Raw genomic sequence first — 25,686 nt, 5'->3', positions numbered from 1 at the left:
GCACAACCTACCACTTTTTTTTTCACCCTCTACACTAAGGGCCCTATTACAGGGGATGATTATCGTTTGAAAAATCATTATATTGTTGGAATTTAAACGATAATCGTTCTGTGTAATTGCAGGCAGCGATCGAAAAATCGTTCGTATGTCGTTGATCGTTAACCTAAAATTATTGTTAATCGTTTGCTGTAATTCCACATTCGTTCGCTCAAGTTCCGCATTTTTTCACTAATCGTTCAGTGTAATTGCACATTGTTGATTGTTTTGCTGGGACCAGAAGGAATAAACGATCATAGTAACGATCGCAATAACGATCATAGCAACGATTGTAACTAACGACCATCGTTCTGTGTAATATGGTGACCGATTTCAGGTTAATGATAAACAATCTCGTTTGCGATCGTTTATTGTTAGTCGTTAATCGTTAAAAATCGCTTTGTGTAATAGGACCCTAAATTTGTTCTGTTCTGCAGGCCAGATCGTAGGATTGTCTTACACCTAATAATAATGATAATAATAATAATAATAATAATAATAATAATAATAATAATATCAATATCTGGACTATTGGAATGTTATTGGGATACATACCCGTAGACACTATAATATAGCATAGCTGTGTTGCACTTGGTAACCAGTGTAATACGGGGACACACTGGTCGCTATGAGCAACACAACTATTCGATAAGAATTATAAATCCTCGGATGTAATTAATAGTGAACATCGGCGACACCGTAAGCACATTTTCCCCCTCTTCTTAATTTTTTCTCCCTTTTCAGCCATGCACCTGGCTCTTCTCTTTGTGGGTTGAATTAGCATCTGAAAACAGTGGTGAACCTCACAGATGCAAAGTGTAGACAATAAACACCCTGTGCGCGTCCTGGGGATACACAAACAGCTTTCCTTTTGTTCGCTCCACCACCAGCCTGCCCATTGTTATTCACCAGGCCTCTGCGGCTTTCTTGTTGCCATGGCAACTCACCAGCATCCTCCCATCAGAGAAGAACGAGGTCTCAGCCATAAACCGGCTGCATCATAAAAGCAGCAGGGAGGACCGAGACCTGGGAGCGTCTTCATTATAAGGTCCTTTGGTTTTAATAGCGTTTCTTTTTTAATTGCCTGCTTATGGCGGCTGAGTTATTTTAACGGCTTTGCTGGGAAGACGAAGAAATGGCGGTTTACAGTGAGCGCAGCCCCCGCCCTGTACTGCACCTTAACACGAGACAATCTCCAATATAATAATATTGCACAATGTAAACGCACACATCTGAATTTCATGTGGAGAACAATTATACTCATTGTTATTATCTAATAAGCAATTAGAGAACTGCAGGCGGAAAGCTAGACGCGTCCTAATGATAATCACTGGTGACTTTCTCCAAGGTTACATGTAAAATGGCTACTTTAGCTTTGTAATGGTAATTCGGATTGCTCTGCAGACACCGTGTCAGGCTCTCCTATACAACATCAGTCACTAGTGTCACTAGTGGGTAAAGATTGGAATAAATAGATATTGGGCGCCTTGGACATGCATAATAAGGGTTTCCGAGCCTATAGCCAATTCTAATCAGCATAGACTAAGCAAAAATAATATGACAGTATACTAATAGGGGTGCAACAAGAGAAATCCTCCTTACTGGATAAGTAATGTGAGAATAAGCGTCAATTCCTTTTCTTTAACTACCGTATTTTCCGGTATATGAGATGACTAGGCGTATAAGACGACCCCCAACTTTTCCAGTTAAAATAGAGAGTTTGGTATATAATCGTCGTATAAGACTACCCCTCTCCCACCAAACACCAAATTAATAAAAAACATCAGAAAGCAGTGAGATCTGAGAGGCAGAGAAGGAGGTACAGTAATACCGATAGGATACAAGGGCAGGCCAGACAGGTGAAAGAGGTGTGTTATTCTGGGAACAGTGCCACTCTACCGTAACGCTTTTTTCCATACCCCGGGCGCCTGCAGCTTGCTCTTACCATCATACCGTAAAACTTATTACATAGGACGATGAAGGCTCGATCAATACTGTAATTGATCTGCTAGATCGGCGCTCGTTTATTGGGCCTATTACATGGCCCGATAATCGATTAGCAAGGGCTGTCGGGACCATCACGGCCAGGGTTTGCCTGAGCAGCCTGTCAGCTCAGACAGGCCGCTCTGAAGCTGCAGTGCGCGGTGCCAGGATGCATACAGAGTGCAGGAGAAGACCAGGAGCGTGGTTACGTAAAGTATTAACTGTCTGGGCAATTGTCAGCCATCGGCCATGCATCACTATAACAAGTAGCGATGCGCAGTCTGGATTTTAAGTCTGGACCTATAGAAACAATCAACTGATCGCAGTCTCTGTTACACGGAGCGATAACCAATCTGTGTAATAGGACTCTTACAAAGTTACACTTACACCTCTGTGACAGACTATCACATCATGACGGTGTGCATGAGCAAATCCCTACAGCTGATGTTCTGCTATTGACATTCCTGAATCCTGTGATATGTTGACTCTACAGAAACTAGCTGATCGGCTAGTCACTAGCCAAGGCCAAGGTCACTATTGTACTCAGCGTTTGGTTGACCGCTGTTCACTGATTGGGTGGGTGGGACCTCCGTGAGTCTCAGATGCAGCCGGAGTGCGGACCAGTAAAAGTATGCTCCGGGTGGTGGCTGGTTAAGGGGGCTGGCATTTACATACTTGCAGCAGGATGACAATGACAAGGAAGGTATCCACTGCGGATACGGTACGTGTGAACCCACCCTTAAAGGGGTTATTGGATAAACACTACTTGCATAGTTAGCAATTGTTCTAGCGATCTAGAGTGGTGATGACTGCAAGGAGAAAAGTTAGGGTCTTCCCAAGCATTTTCTGGGTGTTCATGACAGTTCTGGGAGTGGCCCAAAGGCAAGGTATGAATATCTTGGGATTATGTCCTTGACAGAAGGCAAAATGCTTATTACTGGGAGCCCCACTGCAGGGACCCAAAGCAATCAACTGTTATTTGGCAGTAAATGTTTAATTTCCCAGTAGCACCACAACAGGGGAAATAAAGCATTACACAATGCCAACTCAATCTATGCATTGTCTGTGTAATGCAGGATGGGTCCTCCAGAGAGTGTGTTAGCCGAAGAGGCTGACATTGCCCTGTGTAATAGGGCCAGGAAATAACAAACACTCATTCGTTGACTAATCATGGTAATTTTTACCTATTAAAAAAAATTCTTGCTCATCAACTGCCCATATCTCTCCTCATATGTCTCTCCATATAATAGAGGATGCGCAGCTGATCAGTAATGGCACAAAGGGCCTCTTGAATGATCCAGTGATCATTCATGTGGTACTTCCCAGGGCGATGCTCGAGCCCTGTTATATGTTCTGTAAATAAGAGTTTCAGGTCATCTAATGGGGCCATAACTCTCCACTGTGGGGATCGCACTATTAACTCAGAATTGCTTTGCAAGGTATATGGCAAGGGTTATCTAAACTGGTAACCCCTTTGATCAGTTTTTAAACAATGGGGCATACATGAAGGAGGGCCACAACTATGGAACTTACGATGCACAGCAATACATATAATGTTATTAGTTTAGGGCTATCTACACATATATGGCTCTTCCGATGTGACATTTTAGCGAGAGTACTAACGCACATTTTAACATAACACCTCACGGCACACAGTTGTTACCCAATTACCTACACCCTAACAGTAGGAACAATTTGGGCCCCAATCATGCACAATCCCTATATTGAGTTTACTAGTTAAATAAGGATAATGGCCTTATAAAGGGATATGTAATATGTGGAAACATTAAAGCGACTCTGTACCCACAATCTGACCCCCCAAACCACTTGTACCTTCGGATAGCTTCTTTTAATCCAAGATCTGTCCTGGGGTCCGTTCGGCAGGTGATGCAGTTATTGTCCTAATAACAACTTTTGATCCTACAGCGCTGTGTCTAAAGGCCGGGGCTTACATTTGTATATGCATTATCTGGCACAACCTCTCCGTCCTTCCTCCCCACCCTCCTCATCATTAGGAATGATCCAGGAACATTTACTGCTGTTTGAGCTTTGCACAGGTGTCTTAACGATCCAGCCCATGTTCATTATACACACAGGTGGGAAATAGGAAGCAATCTGCCTGGAGCATTCCTAATGATGAGGAGGGTGGGGAGGAGGGACAGAGAGGTTGTGCCAGCCTAATGCATATACAAATGTAAGCCCCAGTCGTTAGACACAGCGCTGCCGGATTAAGTTATTTTTATGACAATAACTGCATCCCCTGCCGAACGGACCCCAGGACAGATCTTAGATTAAAAGCAGCTATCTGAAGGTGCAAGTGGTTTGGGGGGTCAGATTGTGGGTACAGAGTCGCTTTGAAAGGAAAATCCCACCATGAACTGCCATCTGATGTGTAAATCGGATTTGCAATGTTGGTGTTCTTAGTGAGGTTGATGTGGTAGTTATAATCGATGTGTAGATAGTAGGTAATTGAGAAGGGACAAAGGTCCCAAATCTAACTTACCATTAGAAGATTATACAAACAACAGGATTATCATTAGCACATATTCTACAGTATATAATTTTAGGCTGTACTTCAATCACATCCTCAGAAGACTCTTTGATCTGAATTATTTAGATCTAAAGGATTCAGTTTTCCTGTAAGAAGATCAGCCCTGAACTGGAAATGAGATTTCGCCAGCGCCTGAAATACACTGCGGCTCCCGGTAACACGTTTAGTTTAGGAAAGTAATGAAAGGACTGCAATGCACCGTACATTCATTTAGCAAACTTGCCTCCTTCTCCTGATATGTTGCTTCTTCCCCCGCACTGTTGTCAATCCCCACTCTGCTCTAAAAGCAGTGGTTGGACTGCATGTCTGCCCGTCTCAATAATGGGTTCATCATAGACATTCTAGTTTATGAGCTGACATAACTACAGTAAAAACTGCCAGTTATATAGACAGTTTTATGGTAACTCAAATATTTTTTTTTTTTAAAAGGACGGAAAAAAGTACTCAAAATGTCATTTTTTATTCTCCCACAGAGGAAAAATATTCTATTTATTGTCATAATAATGTTAAAGCTACTGCAGATCAATAAACTGATATAATGTAAGCCAATGGAAGTCTGAATTTCTTGATGCCCACTAAAGCCTGAAATTCAGCTTGCGCATGTATGTAAGTAAGCCAGTCCTAACCCCTAAAGTCTTACACATAAAGAGGTTGTGTATGATTAGGCCGGGTTGCACTATAGCTTTCTCTGAAGGGTGGTTGGATCAGGTTCTAAAATGTCACCTCTTTTTCTGCACTGTTCTCCCTCTCTGATTGACATCAATGAAAGATGAGTTTGTGAAACTGCTATGGTTTTTTGACCTGAAATTCAGCATGGTTTCCACATTAAAGTCCATGTAGATTTTACTAGTGTGCAGATGCGATACTCTTAGATCGCTTTCCTCCGGAAATAGAACCACATATGTCCACAATTTGAGGCTGAACGTTGGTACGAGACCCAATATGAGGGCAGATGGGGCATTATCTGTGCTCTTTTTCTAACCCTGTATAACTCTTTTAAGAAGAACCTGTCAAATTGAAAATGCACTCTGATATGCAGGCAGCATGTTATAAAGTCTTTTATATTTCTCATATATTAAGATCAAGTAGTACAGTAGACACTCCTAATCTGTGATCGACTGTTCTTTGTGAATAAGTGCGCCTGTAGAATGCTGCCAATCACTGAATAGGACCACCCACTTGACTACCTAGCTTATAACAAGCAGAAGTAATGATTGGTCCATGTCAAGGGCCTTAATAATAGAGAGGATTAACTGCACTTGCTAAAGTCTTCTCCAGCTACAGGTAGTATACTTTGCACTCAGTAATGTCCAGAAATTAGCTTGCAGTTGACTGTATATTGAAGGCCATGTTTTGCAGATTGTATTGGCCGACCAAATAGTAAAAAAAAAGAAAAAAAAAAGAAAAGCAAATTATTTTCATAGACTTTATCCCGTTTAAAGCCAGTTTTTCAAGTCGACTAGCACTGCGTGTGTTCCTCCATTTCATTTCAGTATGTAAGATTACATCACGTAACATGACATTTTCACACCGTGATATGGAAACAGCAGTAAGTGGATGGAAATCTCAATATGCAGGGTATAATTTGGTTTGTCGTTTAAAACTAAAGTGTGATTTAATTCCTAACGTACAAAGGTTTAACAGATGACAAGCTAAAGGGAAAAATGGACAAATGAAATCACCCAGGCTCTCGTGGTAACAATGCCTAAAAATATACCCATAAAAATATCTGCAAATGCTTCAAAATCAGTAATGACAAACTCCCGAAAGTTCGGATTCGGCAACATTTGTCCCAACCCAAAGGCCATTTGATTCCTGACAGCTGGAGAAGCTGGATGCCACCCTAGCACTGTCAGGAAAACCTGAATACAGCCATAGGCTGTATCCATGTTTTCCAGGACGCCCTAGGGCGGCATCTGACTTCTCCATACGCTGGGAGTCAAATGCCAAGCGCTCGGGTTAGGACGACCATTGCCAAACCTGAACTTTTGGCAAGTTTGCTCATTAATAATAACACTTTTATTTGTATTGCACTAACTAATTCCGCAGCACTTTACAAAGTTTGTCAATTTTGGTCCCTGTTCCCATTAGGGCTCACAATCTAAAATCACATATCTGTATGCTTTTGGGTGTGGGAGGAAAACAAAGTACCCAAAGGAAACCCACGCAAACAAGGAGAGAACATACAAACTCTTTGCAGATGTTACAAACACTATTCACAATGTGTTACTGCTGGCCATAGGAAATCAAAATTGGGAAAAAATAAAAAATAAAATAGAGCCTAGGTTCTATCTGGTGAAAAGGCAAAAACAAAATTGTTCAGTTTTACTAAAACTGTCCAGTTCCTAGAAAGGGTTCCCTAGAACTCATAAGCTGCAAAACCTATTGATTTTAGTCTATGTTCCCACTATGTAAACATGATGGCCATCATTTTAGCGTCAAATGACAGCCCTCTATCGGTCATTATCAAAAGATGGCCCTCCAAAAAGATGACTGCAAAATACTGTTGTGGGAACATAGCATTATAGTTAGGATGACAAATTCAACGTCAAAAACCTCAAAGATATTTACTAAGAAAATTGTAGAAGATTATAGAATGCTACACCCACACATATATCAATCTTTTTTTAGCAGTGGCAAAAACCTGTTAAGGGTCCCTCACCCACCACCATAATAAGACTGGGAACAAGTGGTCTACATGAATGTCTGCCTCTGTTTGGACTGCAATAATGTATGGGATGAGATATTTTTGTGGCTATTCTATAAAGATACATGCAAATGGTTTCAAGTACTATGCATACAACCAGACAAAATGTCCAATATAGTTTATTATTTTAAAAGTAATCAGTAAACCAGTAGGCTAGGTCACTATTACAATAGCTTATATGATAATCATCTGATATATCTATAATCTAGTCAAAATATCACTTTAAAGAATCTTAAGAGAAACAGTTTTCTTCCTACTACTGTATTATAGTCAGGACATGACTATGACTTTTATCCAGCACACCTGTCATCATGTTTCATACCTTTTACAACGTTCTAACACTTTTACTTACATGCCAACACAATACGATACTGGAGCCAAGTGCTTCTAGCTGCTAATACAGCATTTGCTGGGCATTCACTATTCTGGACCAGATAGAAACATTAAAGATTGCAACACTAACATTTTTTACTATGCCCTACCTGTTGTGCCGGAGCTTAGTGTTCCTTCCTCGTTGACCATCAAAACAATTCTAAATCACTTTAAATTATCTCCAAGGTTGGCACTGAAACAATGCTAAAAGCTTCCTATTGTACACAGGGTAGAGGGTATTTGACTTTCAAAGCAAGAGATTTTTCACAAATGGCCTTATGTTGCAGTCATGCTTTAGCAGCCAAGAAAAGTTCCATTTAGAGACCTTGTTACAAGCATCAGCCGACTCTCCAAGGTGAAAGACACCATTTGTCGTTAGCACCAAAAATAACAGAGGCCTGAAATTCATTTATCATCATAGGAAGAGACATATGGATATAATAATTCCTGAATACAGGGGGGAACATTTTGTGCACTGTTCAATGAAGCTACTGGGGTGCCACTCACACATGTGCAACACATACACATTCTATTCAGTAAAATCTGTTCCTGTAAATAGAAAACTGCCACTCACTGCCTATATATGCCATATAGTGCAATGGCAGAGAGATTGGTACAGATTTTTATTGGTTAGGACATGCCATTCGTATCTAAAGGCCCTATTACACCGAGCAATTATCGTTATAAAAATTTGCTATAACGATCAAAAATGAGCGATTATCCGCCAGTGTAATAACACCCAAGATCAAACAACGAACGAAAAATCTTTCATTTTTGTCTTCCAACGTGTTAAAAAATTAACGTTGGTAGTTCACCTACCGTTCGCATATCTGTTCGCGTAAGTCATTCGCCAATAAAACATGTTGTGTGAGTTATCCTGAGGAACGATTAGAGACCATATAACAACGTGAATGTAATAACCTCAGAATCGTTTGCCACAAAATCACTCGTTTTCACTAGCGATCAATAGCACAGACTTTAGTGTCCTAAATTGTCACAACACTAATTTGTAGCTGGAGAGCTGAAGGTTCCCCATCCCTGCTCTAGAGGAAGAAAAGATGACTAGTGGACCCTACTCACCCCAACTCCTTTTTCTTTCGTACTTGTAATAGACAACACACTGCTCCACACTGATGAGAGACAACACCCCAAAACAGCTGAATGTGGATGGTTAACTAGCCTTGGTTTTTCCCTTGTCATTACATTGACTTATAGGGCTACTTAATATGGTGGTTTTGGTGGTTTCCTTACAGGAGCAACCTCTTGGCTGGGTCCTTCCTGGAGGGATATCTAGCTAGTCCTGTGTTTCCAGACTCTTCAATGAGGCTTGATGGAGTCCTCTTTTACATATTGTAAAAGACAACAGTAAACAATTATGGCAACATGAGACTGAAGTACACAACCATCAAAGACAACACTGCCCTTTCTTGAGAGCAGATGGCTATTGGAGGTGGTATTCGCTACTACAGTAGATGAAAATCACCATGAATTTGTGATGCACCTAATAGAAGTAAGATTTCCAGCCAGAAGACTGTCCACTTCTTGCTAGAAACAATGAAATACCTACGGGGGTCTTGAACTGTGCCATTTTAAACAGTGTATAAATTAGAGCAGTTTGGTGACAGTCCAATACATTTTATAGCTAATACTAACAACATTTCTAAGACAGAACAAAAAAAAACCCTACTAATCTGCCAACCATGAAAACGTTACACTTCAATGCACAGTATTGTGTAGCACAGAATAAAAAGGGAGGGTATGTTACAAAATATTAACATAAAGTCTTCCTCCTTGGATGTAATTTCAACGTACAACATATCTTCAGTATTTTATATAATAAATTACATTATATATGGAAAAAAAAGTTTAACTCCGGCTCTGGCAGACATGGCATATAGGAAGTAATGGCTTTAATATATAATGTCGTACTGAGGTCTAATAAGCCTCATACAAAGAATCTCACTAAACCTTGAAGGATTAGCACTCAACCTTATTAAATTCCTTCACTGTTTCTTATATAAAAGGGCAGCGGAATTAATTTCTAGTTGGTATCATGCAAGACAAAAGTTCAGAAATGTATTAAATTTAGTGGGATCGGCTCTGTGTATTATTAGGATCTACAATGAGCAATGATCAAAATACATTACTCTCGGACACAGCAAAATGAAATAATTATTATCCCAGGAAAGATTTCTATGGCAACTACCTATAGCTGACGTAGTCGCTCAGCAATAAATTGTCAGTCTCACTTAGAGGGTGCTAACATGGTGCTCCTGGGTACAAAAACCCATCCTTGTGTTGCTCTCTAATGATGAGTTTACTGTTCATTCCTTTGCACCTTGTATGACCTGTGGATCAAGGGCCAACCGGAAATTCTTAATTAGTGAAGAAAACACCAGAAGAAATTACTTTAATGATGGCCTATTTCAGCAATATTATCAAAAGGAATTTCCATTGGGACTGCACAGACTACAGTATTATGACGCTGTGCAGACTCCAAGAAATCTTTGGCACCCTACTTTACTGTAAATCCATATAACTCAAGTCTTATAAAGAGGTTTTTCCATATTACAGATTTTACTCTCTAAGAAACATCTCCATAATATTGCAATGAACAGAATCCCCATTTCTACATTTTGTAAGAGTATGTCAAGAGAATGTCCACATTGTGAGATCAGACACTGATGTTTGATGATGATGAGAAGACCTTGCTCCAAATCTCTGTTCTGCTTTATCGCAAAGTTTTTTGATGGAGTCCAGATCAGAACTCTATGCAGCCAGTCAAGTTCTTCCACACCAAGCTCCCCCAACTACGCCTTTATGGATCCCACTTTGTGCAATGGGGTACAGTCATGCTGAAACAGAATAGGGACGAACCCAAACTCTCCCCTCAAAGTCAGAAGTATACTATCGTCCAAAGTGTCTTGGTATGCTGAAGCGTTAAGCTTTTACTTGAACTAAGTAGCCTAGGCAACTTCTGAAAGGCAACCCCATAGGAATATCCCTTCTCCACCAAATTTTATGTACAGTTGATCATAGATTATCTAGGAGGGAAGAAATTTCATGAACTGACGTGTTGCATTGGTGGCTCCTATTGCAGTACCAGACTGGGATTCAGTCAGCTCTTTAGAAAAAAACATTTGTGCACAAATGTTTGTAAAGGCAGAATGCAATGGCTGGTGCTTGATTTTATACACCTGTGGCACTGGGACTGGGATTGACAGCTGAGGTTCAATATGTTTTTCTATAATGTGCTATAAATGATCAATGTTGACTTCAGCTGCTATATATGCTATAGTGCTAAACTGTACATGGCCCCTTGGATCGACGTTCATGATCATCCCCAGTATAATCATTATTGTATTTCTGCGTATGACAGACACTAAACTGGTTAATGTTTTATACAGATAAACCGCTATCATATTATATCTTATTTTTTCTACAATAGGTCATCCACCTTGATTCTTGATGGATTATAAGGTTAATTAATTTTTTTTTCCAAAGCCTTTGGAGTTCCGAATTACATGACCAGCAGATTTTTCATCTGTCACTGACCTATTTTGCATTATGTTCTTGGTAGTAAGCAGTAATTTTACCAGACACAATAGAAAGATCAATCACCTCCATTGTCCTGTACACAGCGTGATGTGCACCTACAAGGCCTTAGCATTAGCAGACAGGATGCTCAAATCTTGTGCCTACAGCTTCCAAATCCCCTGCAAACAACAGGGATCCTTGTCTCTCTTACATTTTAATCTACTTCAAGAAGTGCTCAGCACTACAGCTTGTGCTGAGGACCAGACCACCACTGCAATCCGGATAGGTGTATATTAATTACCACACAGAAAACTTATCCAAAATTGCGCCTGACAGGGTGACAAGTGCACATGAAGAGGCGTATTATTCCACACAGTGCATATGCGGACCTGTATAAATGTAAAACACAGTTTAACAACTGCATATCAAACAAAGTTGCCGATGGCATAGTCATGTCTGCTGGTGCTCCCTAGCATTATGAAAACCATCTAAATGCATGCAACAGAACAGATTAGGTTCACAATATGACTGTGCTTTCTAAGGGACAGTTCACACAGAGTAAAACTGTCGGAATTGCGCGGCGGAACTCTCCGCCAGCCTCTGTGTCATACAGGCAATCTATGGAAGGGTCGCACGCCTCCTCTCTCCACTCCTCTCCATTGACATTTCAATTCTTCTGAGCGGAGAGAGGAGGCTCACAAGCCTCCCATAGACTGCCTATATGACACAGAGGCTGGCCAGTTTTTACACAGGCCCCGTTTACTTGGCCATGACTATTTTCTTACAGAAACAGCACCTCTAAATTTGGCTGTGGGTTTTGCAGCTTAGTTCCACTGAAGTGAATGGAGCTGAATTGTAATACCACACACACAGCCTGAAGACAATGGTGGTGCTGTTTTTTTTTGTTTTTTTTTTCTAGAAAATAGTAGTGGTTTTTTTCCCTAATTCTAGATAACCCCTTTTAGTATACAGTCATTTTGCGGGTACACCAAGAGGTAGGTAAGAATACCCTTCTGATGTAAATGGAACATAATACAATCTTTGCACAAGAAAGTGTCATTTTACAGACAGGACAAACTAAGCCCACTATTTTACAAATTATATTTATTTGCTATTAAAATTCCCATTTTTCTTTGCTATTTCTTCCTCCTAAACGACTTGTCTTAAAATAAGGTATTGATCCATACGTGATGCAAACGTTAGAAAAGTGGCTGGGAGCTGGCGAGTGTCCTGTGACTGCTGTTAATGTGAGACGTCTTTCTGCTATAATGCAGAATGCATGTAGCAATGTCAGATAGGATAGGTGCCATTTACAGCTCAGAGTGGAGTATTGATCTCTGTAACGGATGTAGATTGGCTTTAAAACGGCAGTAAAAATAATATGGGTAAATGTAATTAAACTACAGGAAAAGACAGTGACTCATTTTAAAGTGCAGCTATTATTGCGTTTTAAATAGGAGAGATAAAGTAATAAGAAATGGAATCCCCCACCAACTACAATTTAGTGGCTTTCCACTGCTTCCAGCTGCTCACTCAATGGCCTTAAGACCCTATTACACCAAACAATTATTGGCTGTATTCGGCCGATTATCACCTGTTACGGCCGATAATCGCTTAGTGTAATAACTACTGTTAAAAGCTGACAATCAGCCGACATACACGATGTCGGCTGATCCTTGTCTTTCAAGACGTTTTTAACGATAATAACGGTCTGCTGGCCATTGCTCCGTGCAATAAACCGCCGCTATCTCCTATAGGCTCCGTGGACGATCTTAAGATCACCCCTCCCGCACCTTCCCGCGGCCCGCTCGTACCTGCTTACTGTCTACGTGTGTAATAGCTCCGGCAGCGAACAGGGAACGAGGAGCAAGCCAGCTCTGATATGACAGGTTGGCGCTCACTTGCTTCTCAACATCGGCCCTTGTAATACTTTACTTTCTGATCTTGAATCATGCTGAGCTCTTGATTTACATACATTGTCCTATTTTCATCATACTTCCCTTATAATAGGGTGATCATAGGGTGTCCTGTGGCTGGAACCCAATGGAATCAGCTGTTATCTATGGGATAACCTGGCAGCACGCAATCATATTCCCAACAGTGCCACCACAGGAAAGATGGAGTACTACAAAATGGCTACTAAAGTCAGTAACCTATAGGTGCAACACACAGAAAATGTAAATCCTCCAGGGCAAGATGGGATCTTTGTAACTGCCCAGCAGTGGCAATGGTTAAAGATCCAGAATGATAGTTCACAATCTATTAGCTCTGTATCCTTTAATGGAGTTTCTTAACCAAGCAACTAATACCTTTTTCTTTTGGATAATTATATATAAAGTTCATCTGTTTGTTGGCATATCCACTGTAACATAATTCTGCAAACTTCTGAATAAAATATTACTGAGAATTCTGCATGCGGATAAAAACCGACAAAGTGTCTCTGTTATTGTGTCATGTAATTGTTCTCAAGCCTAATTGCATCTAATTTGCAGCACATTGAAAGAAAAACGTTTGCCATTATGATACTTCACTTAAGAGAAAGAAACGGAGGAGGTAAGGTGACGGACTGATAAAATTACATGACAAAAGAGGGGTTTTTTTTGGCATGCAATTCAGTAATGCTCCTATACTGGCAAATATGGATGCTAAGGTTTAGTGTCAGGACGTTAGGTGGAGGTTGGTAGTAGCTGCATTCCCTCCTTGCCGTGTAATCTTCTTCTGCTACAAAGTTTATACAGTTGATGGCATCAGTGTTACTTTTTGCCAGGGCAATAGATCTATAGTATGCCAGGTTTTTATGCGTGGTGTGTGTTTCTTTCACGACTGCTGATGGGTCCACTATTCTGCCCTACAAAATGTTCTGGGGGCATCTGGACCCAAGAAAGAAACCTGGTAGTCTAGCATCCCATCAGCACTGTAAAAATAACCCATTGAGAATTTTAGGCTTTATTTACCTGTTGCAAACCTGGTGCTGATCTAGCCCTGTATCTAAATATCCTCACCAAGAGGGGTCTGGTTTGTGGGCATTTCCACCCAGGCCACTTGACCTACAATCAGCCCCACAATCTTGTATGAGCCTAATCAATGTATTTTTAAGTTATATAAATGACAGTAAGGACACAGCATATGATTAAAAAACATATAGGCCCCCATTCGATCCTGCAACAGCTGCTGCACCAATGCCCCTGGTCTGCCACAGCTCTCTGCTTTTTCAAGGTTCCTGTGACGCTCCAACCCCCTTGGACTGACCCGCTGAGACAATCACTCATTGGCTAACTGGGCCAGTTCTTGTGGGGTCAGAACATCACAGGAGCCTGGAAGAAGCAGAGACATGGGGCATCAGCAGAAGCTTCCAATATGGTACTCCCAGCTCCCTGCTATCTGGTTTCTCTGTGGTCTCTGTTCTTATTTTCTCTTCAGCTAATGGCTGCAAACAAAAAAAAAAAAAGGGAAAACAAACATGGTTATAAAAATAAATTAAACAATTGATGCCGCTGTGAATCCATTCACACTCGAAACAGAGGCACAGTAATATGTCTGGTTGGTAGTGTCTAAAGTGGTGTTGTTAAGGTTGAGTTCACACATAGTCACTATTTAGTCCTTATTTTGCTCAGTAATTACAGTTAAAAATCGGGAGTGGGTCCAAAAAACATAATAACATGCAAATCCTCCCATTATAGTTGTTTTTCTGTGTTGGTTCCACTGCCGGCTTTGGCTAAACAACACTGACCAAAATGAGAGACAAAAAACTATGTGTAAAGCCCCCCCCCCCCCTTTTTGGACTTTCATGATGGATATATATACACCTGCCTCCTCCTGGGGGTATCCCTCTAAAATGTACTGTACATAAACAGGAAGTTAGCGCTGGGAAGCAGAAGGCTTGAGCCGCCCCTGCTTCCTGCACAACTCCTCACACATGGCGAGCTGCCATAAAAAAGATGGTTGCTCTGGGTGCAAACTTATTACACGGGTTTCCTTCCTTCCTTTGTTTACAAGGCTGTAGTGATGACATGCCACTATACACACCATCAAGGCCAGTGATTGAGTATATAGGGGCACAGCATTGTCGGTATAACCTGTAAAGAAGTAACATCCACCGAAGGATATTGGCCACATCTCTCCATTTGTACAGCTTTTCAGAACTTGTACATTTTGTACATTTTAACATAATGATCCCTGAGGACTATTATACCGGTAAGTAAGTAGTACAATTCTCTAGATGCAGTCAAGTTGAGTTTCACATCATATAGTCACAGCCTGTAGGGTTACTATATTTTAGCACAAATGAGGGAACTCTGAATTTGACCCTGCAGCACTAACATGAAGACATAGCTTATCATTAGTGTGATACAAAACCCATAATTCTCCCCGAGGTGAAATCCAGAATCCATTTTAGTGTGTTAACAGAAAACCAAAGGCGCTTCAGCCCTGGTATAGACATTTTTTAGAGAACATATGCTACCTGCATGTGATGTTAGATCAATAAACCCCAATGTGTCCGTCAGTAAGCATCCAGCTAATTATTCTCACCCAAAGCCAGGCACATACTGTTTAACGTTGTGCACAGAAGAAATTGCAGAAAAACAACCTTGAGCAATGTAACCATAAAATGTAGAGATTCCGATACTGTTCTGCACATTCTATCCGCTCACAAATCTGAGCATTGGCCCAGAAATCTAGTTGTATGTTAATTACTGTCTGCTTACAGACGTAGCACTGGCAGCAAAATGCTCAGAACTACTCGGGTTTGGCAACATTTTCCGAACCTGAACGCTCAGCTTTTAACTCCCGGTGGCAGGAGAAATTGGATTCTGCTCTAGGGGTGCCAGGAAAACATGCATACAGCCTATGACTGTAACCATGTTTTCCAGGGTTCCCTAGGGCGGCATCCAACTTCTCCCACCACCAGGAGTCAAATGTTAAGCACTTAAGGCCAGAGAAAGTTGCCGAACTCAAACAGTTTGGTAAATTTACTTAACACTACTCAGGACTGAACATGTGATATTTATTATCTATCCACAGGAAATATGATAAGTTGTTCATTGAGACCCAATCAACAGAATGGGTCCCAGAGACCCCTGTTCTTCTACACTGTTTAATGTCATTTGTAGGACACTTTCATACGGCATTTATTACTCAGTATTCTGCATTTGTCAGCCAAATCTTGGAATAGAATCATTGAAAGAAATATTATTGACATATTGTACTTCTTCCTTGTTCTAGAACCACAGAAATTCTGATATTTCAAAGAGACTCATTCCAGTCTTAGCAAATGGCAACAAATCAATAGTGATTGATCAATGCAGTCACCAGCTGATCATGAAGGTCCCAGAGCAGGGACTAGAGAGTGACAGGGTCATGGCACCTTCAGCATTTTCTTACTTCTCCCATCTAGGTGCTTAGCAGAGAAAAGCCCTATTACCTATACTGACACAGTGCTGGAGAGAGACTAGCTCTGAAGAATCTTGAAGAGGCCTTGCCCCTTTGGTTGGACTTCCATAGTTAGAAACGAAGGAAACATTTCTTAGTATTTTGAATATTGCAAGTTTACTGTTAGAAAGCAGAAAGAAATAACATAATATAAGTGTCGAATAATAGTTCTATTTGCTCTATGCCTGTATATTAAGTGATGCACAAACCACTGTTCAAGTGGGGTAATACAAGAACATGGTATAGATGATTTTTAATAACATCTGTAAGAAGGGATGGGATCCTGTTACCTACTTCTCAGAATAGGTATCCATTAAGTGGTAGTTTTGATATCCATACTTGATCCCTAGTTCCAACGTCTCGGCACAAGGAGTCTGAATATATAAAATCACCTTCTCAGTTACATCAGGATGACCGTATCGCACAGCAAGGCTCCTGACACTTCTAACCATTAACATCATATTCAATTCTTTTTAATTGTATTTTTATTAGATGTTTTCAAAATAAAAATAAAAAAAGACCGGCAGTGACAGTAAAAAAAAATACAAACGAGCGAGGTGAGGGGGTTCGATAGCATCCAAAGACAAGAATTTGAGGTAAACAGAAGAAATATATTCTTATTTTATCTGCTAGAAGCAATATACTAAATACCAAACAAGGATTTTACTTTGATTGATATACTGTAAAATGTTAAGGGTGGATAAAGACAATAAAAGAATGTTCGTGGGCAAAAATACAACCAGTAAAAAAGGGGAAATAAGGAAAACCACAAGAAGTCTCAGGATGCTTGCAGAATTCAATGTCTCATACAGACCAGATTGTGCTTAAAGAGTCCACCTGGTAAGTACCAGAGGGTAAGTGGTGGGGGACCAGTAACGTGATTTCTGCATTTTTGTGATAAAACAATTATGCCCCAAAGACAACCTCTTTCATAAAGGAGATGGAAAAGACTGTTTCAGCCAGTTTCTGGCTACTAGGCACCTTGCTGCGTATATGACGAAGCATCCTGGCAGTCATACTTCCCAATGGTGTTAGAAAAATATTAAAAGTAATGGTCACCTTTGAAATGGAAAAATTATTTTACATATATACAGTATGTTAGTGGTTACACAGAGATAGAAAATTATCAGTTTATATAGGCTGTGTTCACACTACGTATGTTTCAGTCAGTATTGTGGTTCTCATATTGCAACCAAAACCAGGAGTGGATTAAAAACACAGAAAGGCTCTGTTCACACAATGTTGAAATTAAGTGGTTGGCCGCCATTTCATGGCAAATATTTGCTGTTATTTTAGAACAACGGCTGTTATATTGAAATAATGGCAGTTATTTATTGTTATATGGCGGCCATCCACTCAATTTCATCATTGTGTGGACAGAGCCTTTCTGTGTTTTTAATCCACTCCTGGTTTTGGTTGCAATATGAGGACCACAATACTGACTGAAATATACGTAGTGTGAACCCAGCCTTAATCTGCAATATTCATCCCTTTGCACTCACTGATATTTTGTCTGCCGCCACCTTTTCCTCCTGTGGCTTTGTCCATCCCAGTAAGACATACTGGATGTGAGCGTCACATGTTCACGAGTCTAGACTTTGCTGTGGTTTCTCAGTTTGCCCTACAGACTAGCACACAGTCTATGTGATTCTTTGTAGAAAACTGCCCTGTATGTATGCTCTCCCCTCTCACCATACTTTGTCCTGCTATGTACAACTCCTTCCCCATTCCCACTTTCTTGTCTCCAACGGGAAGGGAAAAGAGAAGCAGAAGGTCGCTTATCTTAGTGTTCAAAAATCTGGGTTACAAACCCCCTGATTACTCCTAACCTTCAACAACAATCCAGAATATCAGTATTGTGTCTATCTGTATAACGCATAAGCTATATTTCCTGGATGTAAATTACAGTGCTCACACCTGAAGCCATAATCATGTAAATCTAACCCTCCCTTAATAGATGACAGACACAGAAAATATTCTAATTCTACAATGCCATGTGCTCCATTCTTACACAATGCTCAAGGCATTTGCTAGAAATGATACGCCTGCCATCATCTTAACCAGGGATGTGATCGGCGCAGAAAGCCTTGGCATCCATTACATATCAGTAATGCATCTGTTCTCTTCATCCTCTCTAAGTGCATTTACTGTATGATATTAGGCATATTAAGCTTCAGAAAGTAAAGGACTTCCTGACTGTGATTTCATTTCAGCCACTACAATGAAACTGACCCAAAGGAGGAGATATCAATAATTAATACCTAAGGGAAGGAACAGACCTGCGTCACAAAAGGACCATGGAGGAAAACATTGTGCAGCTACACAGAGAATAAAGGCATAAATAGCACTGACAGCAAGTCCCCTTATTCTGATTTCAAAAAAAGTGAAAATTACAAAAAGTTTAAAGAGAAAATTACAAATTAGTTCAGGTTACTAATCAATTACATAAACTATGGGGGACAATTATTAAATGGCGGAGAAGCCATTCTTTGGTGCAGATGGTCCCAATGTTCATAAATATATTAGCAAAAGCTTGTTTTGCAAATATTCTATTCGCATCTGGCTCTTTTGCCCATGTGGGTGGGAATAGGGCGTAACAGGGGTGCGGCCTCTGTGAGCGCCACATTTAACATTTTTCCACAGGAAAAATGTCAGTGAACCCTGACAAGAGCTCTGAGCTGGCGTAGGCTTCAGTTTGTGCACATGGAGGGGGCACTGCGCCTCTACATAAATCCTGCCAACCTCTACGCAGCGGGGCCATTTTTAAGCCTGGTGGAAAATATCTGCACTTGTCCCCCTTATGAGCGTAAATAGAAAGCTATTTGTAATGGAAAAAACTAATGGTGTGTTTACACAGAGAGATTTATCTGACAGATTTGTCAAGCCAAAGCCAGGAATGGATTTGAAAAGAGGAGAGATTCTAGTCTTGCCTTTATGACTCGTTCCCTGTTTATAGTCTGTTTCTGGCTTTGGCTTCAAAGATCTGTCACATAAATATCTCTGTGTAAACGCACCATCAGGGCTTTATGTAGCAGGAACAGGGACCACCCAATGGATGAGCGCCAACTAATAGCTTTTTCTAACCTGTCAAAAAATGTTTTAAAAAAAACCCTCGTCCCATATAATCCCATGTAATAGGGCACATGCAGCCAATGAATAATGGCACAATAATAGGCTCAGTAAATAAGCACCACTATACAAGGTCAGTTCTTGTTTAGAGGCCGTGTATATAATAAGGTCCTAAGACTAGAGATGAGCGAACCTGGAGCATGCTCAAGTCCATCCGAACCCGAACTTTCTGCATTTGATTAGCGGTGGCGGCTGAACTTGGATAAAGCCCTAAGGCTATGAGGAAATCATGGATATAGTCATTGGATATAGTCATATAGTCCATGTTTTCCAGACAACCTTAGAGCTTTATCCAACTTCAGCAGCCCCCGCTAATCAAATACCGAACGATCGGAATGGGATGGACTCGAACCCGAACCCGGTTTGCTCATCTCTACCTAAGACACCAGGAAACATGAGAAGGCAGCATGGTACTGCTCATAAAACTAATGCAGAGTGCAAGCCGTATACATTGCAAATGTCAGGCAGCTACAGCCAAAGCATTTGGATCATGGGTTGCATGAAAAGATTATGAGAAACATTATGAGAACAAATGTATGCCTCTTTACAAATCATTGCTTAAACTGAACGGCCACAGAGGACTTGATCATATGCTCTGGTGGCTTACATTATTGATGACATGTTATATACACAAACCAATGTCAATTTGGATATCATAACATCTATACTCTGATCAGCAAAGGTTTGCTGATTCTTGACTTATTTCCCTTCCTTTATGAGTTTAATGTGGGTCTAAAGGTAAAAAGCTTGGGGATCCCTGGCCTAGGGCATTAATATGCAATAAATACATAAATGTCATTTCTAAAAATAAACAGGATAATGATGTTGTAAAGTGAGGAAAGCAGCTGCTGTGCACAGAGATGAGATGGCCCTGAAGACTGACAGGGAGGCCTAGTGACCGTTTGGGGTCCTTTTAGAAGGGGCAATTACCACAGCCGTAACCGTGCGCTGATCAGCAAGATTGGTGCTGGCTTGCAGGGCCTTTACACGGCACAAGTAACTGAGTGCCTGGGCTGCACGAACGAACCCTGTTTCACTTCTGTTCACACAGCGAGATGTGCAGTCAATAAACAATAATTTACAGGGCTGCATTTTCACGCTCCTCGGCTGATTGCTGACACTTTTACATGGGCCGATTATAATAATATATGATAATATATAATTATAATATATAATAATAATAATTATTGGCTGAATGATTGTTTTGAGTTTAAAAGGGCTGACAGAATCCAATGCCATAGCAGGCCTCTTTGGATAGTAGCTTTGGACAGTATTTGTTAGCTGGACCCCCTTCTGATCAGCCGGATCCAGTAGCCAGTGTTCAATTCCCCATGCAACACAACCACAGGGAGAACTTCACCAATGAAATCAAAGGGATGTCGATATAATAAATGGACGTGTTAGGTCCTCCAGCGCAAGAGACCCTCATGCATTTATACAGCTGTATGGACAGGCTAGTTAATAGGTGAACGAACTGAATTTTCCAAAGCTATTTCTAAACCAGACTATCCCTTACAATGATGTATATTGAACTTACATCACATCATAGTTATATGCTACTTAAAGGACAACTCCGGCAGGATGGAAAGGGGGGGACCGGGGCCACACAGCTTATTTACACACATTACAAAGTTATATAACTTTGTAATGTGTGTTAAATAAGCAAAAAAAGAAAATCGCCGGAGTTGTCCTTTAAATCAAACTTACTTTTCGGCTTAGTTTAACCTCAGTGACTAGCCTCAGTAACCCCCCTTTTTTTTAACTCGCGCCTCTCTCAGATGTTAATTACACTTTGTGATTTGCTTATTTTCCTATTTCTTAATGCACAAACTTCAAGGGTTCAAACATTTTGTAGGATATTGAACATTTTTCCCATTTCTTTCCTGCAGTTCTACATTATCATCTCCTTGGGTGGTGTCAGCGTTTGCCGAGAGAAGAAAAGAAACAAACATATGAAAATGCAGGACTATTAGTAATGTATCCTAGAAAGCCAGCTTTCTACCTTCTCACAGGTTTATTGTTCTTCTGATTACACTGAAATAAAAAAAAAGATGATAATTACACCCCATACACAGTCACCCCGCAGCTGTAGAGACTTCAAACACGGCGCTGAAATCCTCCAATCCTGATTAGTATACTGGAAAGGAAGCGTTCACAGGTATCCGGGATCTGACAGATAGAGCCGCACTAATTGCAGCTTTCTTTTATGTGAAGCTCACAGGATATAAAGGGGCTGTTGTCTATTATTTTACCTAGAAGTTTTCATCTTTTTCTACTTCTACTGGATGTGATGTAAACAGACGAACGGATGTTTAGAGTAGTCTAAGTGTTCTCGAAAAAAAAGGGTTCTGAGAACATAAAGATTTAGATTCAAATATATCCATATGAACGGCAAGATAAAAGTATACACATAAAAAACTAAAACTGTAATTCAGAACCCAATGGTATAAAAAAGTTGTACTCCGCTGCCCCTCTTGTGACCTTTCGGACAGTGCCTGGTCCCGCTAAGAAGCACTGCATACACACAATAATCATTCAATCCTCCGATCACTTGCCTTAAGAGGGTGACCTGCCTCAGCTGTGATTCCCTGGCCAGGCATTACCTGTGTGTTCAGGGTGAGACACTCATATTCAGCACTTTGGTAACTTCTGGTAATACAGGCAGTAATCTAATAATTTTCAGGGATTGCACACACTCGCTGCTCAATAAAAGTCAGACTCGATTGGAAGAGAGGCAGATGAGTACAGCTTTTTCATACCTCAAATACTCCAAAATGGTCTTATATCTGTAGGATATGTAATTTATGTCCCATTGGCAGTGATACAAATGATCTAACACCTGGCCATGTTGTCCTATATAGGGTCCACTCAGCTGTCTCCCAAGGCTCCATGGTTAGTCAATTATAGTCACTGGTCAACCAGGAAACTACCTGGAAAACACCAAGCACAGCCATCTGCAGACAACATGGCAGCACATTGCTTTCCTGAACCCTTACACTATATCATGGGTCTCCAAACTGCAGCCCTCCAGCTGTTGCAATACTACATTCCCCATCATGCCTGGACAGCCAAATCCAAATTGTGGTTTTGCAACAACTGTAGGGACGCAGTTTGGAGAGCCAAGCACTATTTTCTAGTTGACCCTCTGCTAACTGGACATTTGTGGCGTATTCTGGCAAAATATCATAAGACAACCTCCCAACATTATGGGCTGGAGCTGGAGAGATTCTCTGAGTTTGGGGGGGGGGGGGGGGGGGGGGGCAACACAGAACTGCCACTGTCTGTAGTCTTTGTTTGGTATTGTTTCCGTAAATTTTTGACTGTTGTCTTATCATTGAAAACTATAGTTGGCCCTTGGGCATCTGGTGGTCAAAGCCAAAGTTAAGTTTTACTTAAAGTAAGTAAATGTTGAGTAAAACGTTTCCTCCCCTGTCCGGACCTTTGTCTGTTCTCTAGGAATCAAAAAATTAAGTAGTTTGCAAGAAATGGCAAACCAATAAGTAATCATCATTAGGATTTGTGCTGTCAAGTTGATTATGACTTCTGGGGACCTTATGAATAGTATGAGTTTTTATGATATATATATAATTTTCCTTTAAGATACCATACAGTACTGTATCTTTATTGTTCAGCTTTGATATATTATTTATAACCTCATATAATAAATATATACTGAGCATGTCATACACCAGAAAGCTCCACAGAAAACAGCTGAGTCTAGTAGTAGGTTTATTAATAAGTGTTGGAACCATCTGGAGAGCTCAGGCCCATGCACTGATCAAAAGAAAGGATAGAAAAATCTATAAGAAGTTGTATTATATTATCGCTAATCACATGTTGTATCTGCCAGCATAGAAAACACAAGAGAGTTTCTGCTTCATCAGCAACTGTTCTACCATAGATGTCCTTCAGATACGAGTCCCAGGACATGCCTCAATTTTCCCGGTGATTGGAGAAGGCACGCCGCCCCACAGCTGTACAGATCTGGAATAACCTAGATGACAACATTCTGAGAACATTCTCATAAGCAACTGGTTGATATATAAAAGGCGGATTACATTCTTATCTTTATCATGGTTGGATTTTTGTGTATGAAGCCTACTAAGCTGACAGGAAGAACTGGGCAACTGACTACACCTAATTTCTAGGATACTTTTAAAACCACAAAAGAACAATAAAACTAACCAATATTATTTATCAGTGTAGGTTTCTAGTATTTAAAACTGAATTGTATAATATGAGCTCTTAAAGTGACTGTACCACCAGGCCCGGGCTGAGGCACTGGGAGGAAACCCTAGCCCCTATGATAGGGTTTCTTTGATTCTAATGGAGTCACGTCATGGAGGGGCTGGGGTTTTTCCTACTGTGGGTGGGTCGGCCCGCCTCCAGTACTTCAGCCTGGGCCTGGTGGTACAGTCACTTTAAAGGGGGTATTATTTCAGTGCCCCATATTGGTGGAGCACTATATGATGTTTCTACATAAGCTATTATGCTACTATTATCTTGGCACTAAATGGCAGTGTGGAAATAGCTAAAATTAACAGAACAATTATATAAAAATAGTGTTGGGGCTACTTTTGTTGTTGATATTGTTTCTTTCTTATTCTAGTCATCCTATTGTAGTCCTGATATACAAGCACAGATGGCATGGCATAACTTTAAAGGGTTATTCAGGATGAGAAAAGCATGGTTGCCTTTTCTCCAGTAACAGCCCCACTCTTGTCCTCAGTTTCTATGTGGTATTGCAGCTTAATTCCACTGAAGTGAATAGAACAGGGATAACCCTTTTAAAGCTATGGATATGCACTGTTCTTGAAAAGGAAGTATCGTAACACAGGGTTGGCCACATTTTGGTTATGTTTATCCAAGAGGGACCATTAAGAAGACTCATAGCAACCGGGTAATAAAATCTAAACTTTATGAATGAAAATTTGAGAAAGACATCTGTTAAGCCCTTGAATAAATCTTTTCAGGTTATTTACTACTTAATATGTGATCAATAAAGAGGACACTTCATTGGGCTGTATTATGAGCACTGTTCTATTATACATATGCAAGACTTATTACCTACGTAAGTCAAAGAAAACCCGGCAAGCTATCTAATAGAGGCTTCAAGATATCTGCTGCATTCAGAGAGTTAATATCCCTGCCTGCTTGCAAACCATGTCGCATTCAGAATATGTTGTTGCTAAGTAATAGACTTGCCCTGAGGCTAGCCCTTTTGTATCGCGGGTAACAGATGAAATTGTCAGGGCAGAGCGGCCTCATTGTCTCCATACTGTTTTTTTCTAGTAGAGAACTCTCATAAATACAGTGTGTATGTGAAAAGGACAAGTAGCTAAGGGGTTATCACAAGCATCCCGCAAGCTGCTCACACTAAAACACGGCGCAGCACATTTTCAGTAACTTAGTATTTCAACTTTGTAAAAAAAAAAAAGTGATTTTTATCAATCTTCTTATATTTCTTTTGACTATAATTGTCCAACCATATGCTTGTGATGACTAGATATTTTCTAGTTTTGTAGATTTGTATCAAATCCATCCAGAAAATAAATATAAACAATATAGCTGTTTTGATTTCAAACGTTTCCATTATTTTTTTGTCTACAACTTAAACAGAACTATGCATCACCATGGCAACAGACTACAAGCAAACCCTCTGCAGTCTGATCTTGCAGTCATACTTTCATTTGCTCACTCTTCTTACTAACCTAACTGTACAATGTCTGTAGTCTATCACCATGTCAACGCATAGTTCTGCAGAGTAGCTGAAAACACAAAGAAAGAATACAGTCCATAACCATTGTTCTAAATATTAGTAGTTCTCTGCCACAAGAGAAATGTACTAGACTCTACAGAACATTATGTTCATCCTCAGGGTCCCTAATGCTATCAGTACATAACAGGTTAGAATCTTATAACCTGTTGTTAGCATCCATTT

The 25,686-nt window shown here is 40.4% G+C and overlaps 1 protein-coding gene and 1 long non-coding RNA gene across 5 annotated transcripts in view; one reads left to right on the top strand and one right to left on the bottom strand.

The window, feature by feature from the left end:
• The window catches only part of NCAM1 (neural cell adhesion molecule 1), a 234,826-nt gene that overhangs the window by 124,514 nt on the left and 84,626 nt on the right, over positions 1–25,686 (bottom strand). The window lies entirely within an intron of this gene.
• Positions 999–23,862, top strand: LOC138770112 (uncharacterized). The gene is made up of 3 exons (XR_011359398.1): positions 999–1,084; positions 21,635–21,757; positions 23,601–23,862. It is a non-coding gene; the product is annotated as an uncharacterized lncRNA (long non-coding RNA).

This window comes from Dendropsophus ebraccatus, chromosome 12 (genome assembly GCF_027789765.1).
Source record: "Dendropsophus ebraccatus isolate aDenEbr1 chromosome 12, aDenEbr1.pat, whole genome shotgun sequence".
Classification (NCBI taxonomy): Eukaryota; Metazoa; Chordata; class Amphibia; order Anura; family Hylidae; genus Dendropsophus; species Dendropsophus ebraccatus.
This window is presented reverse-complemented; position numbering and strand designations above follow the sequence as displayed.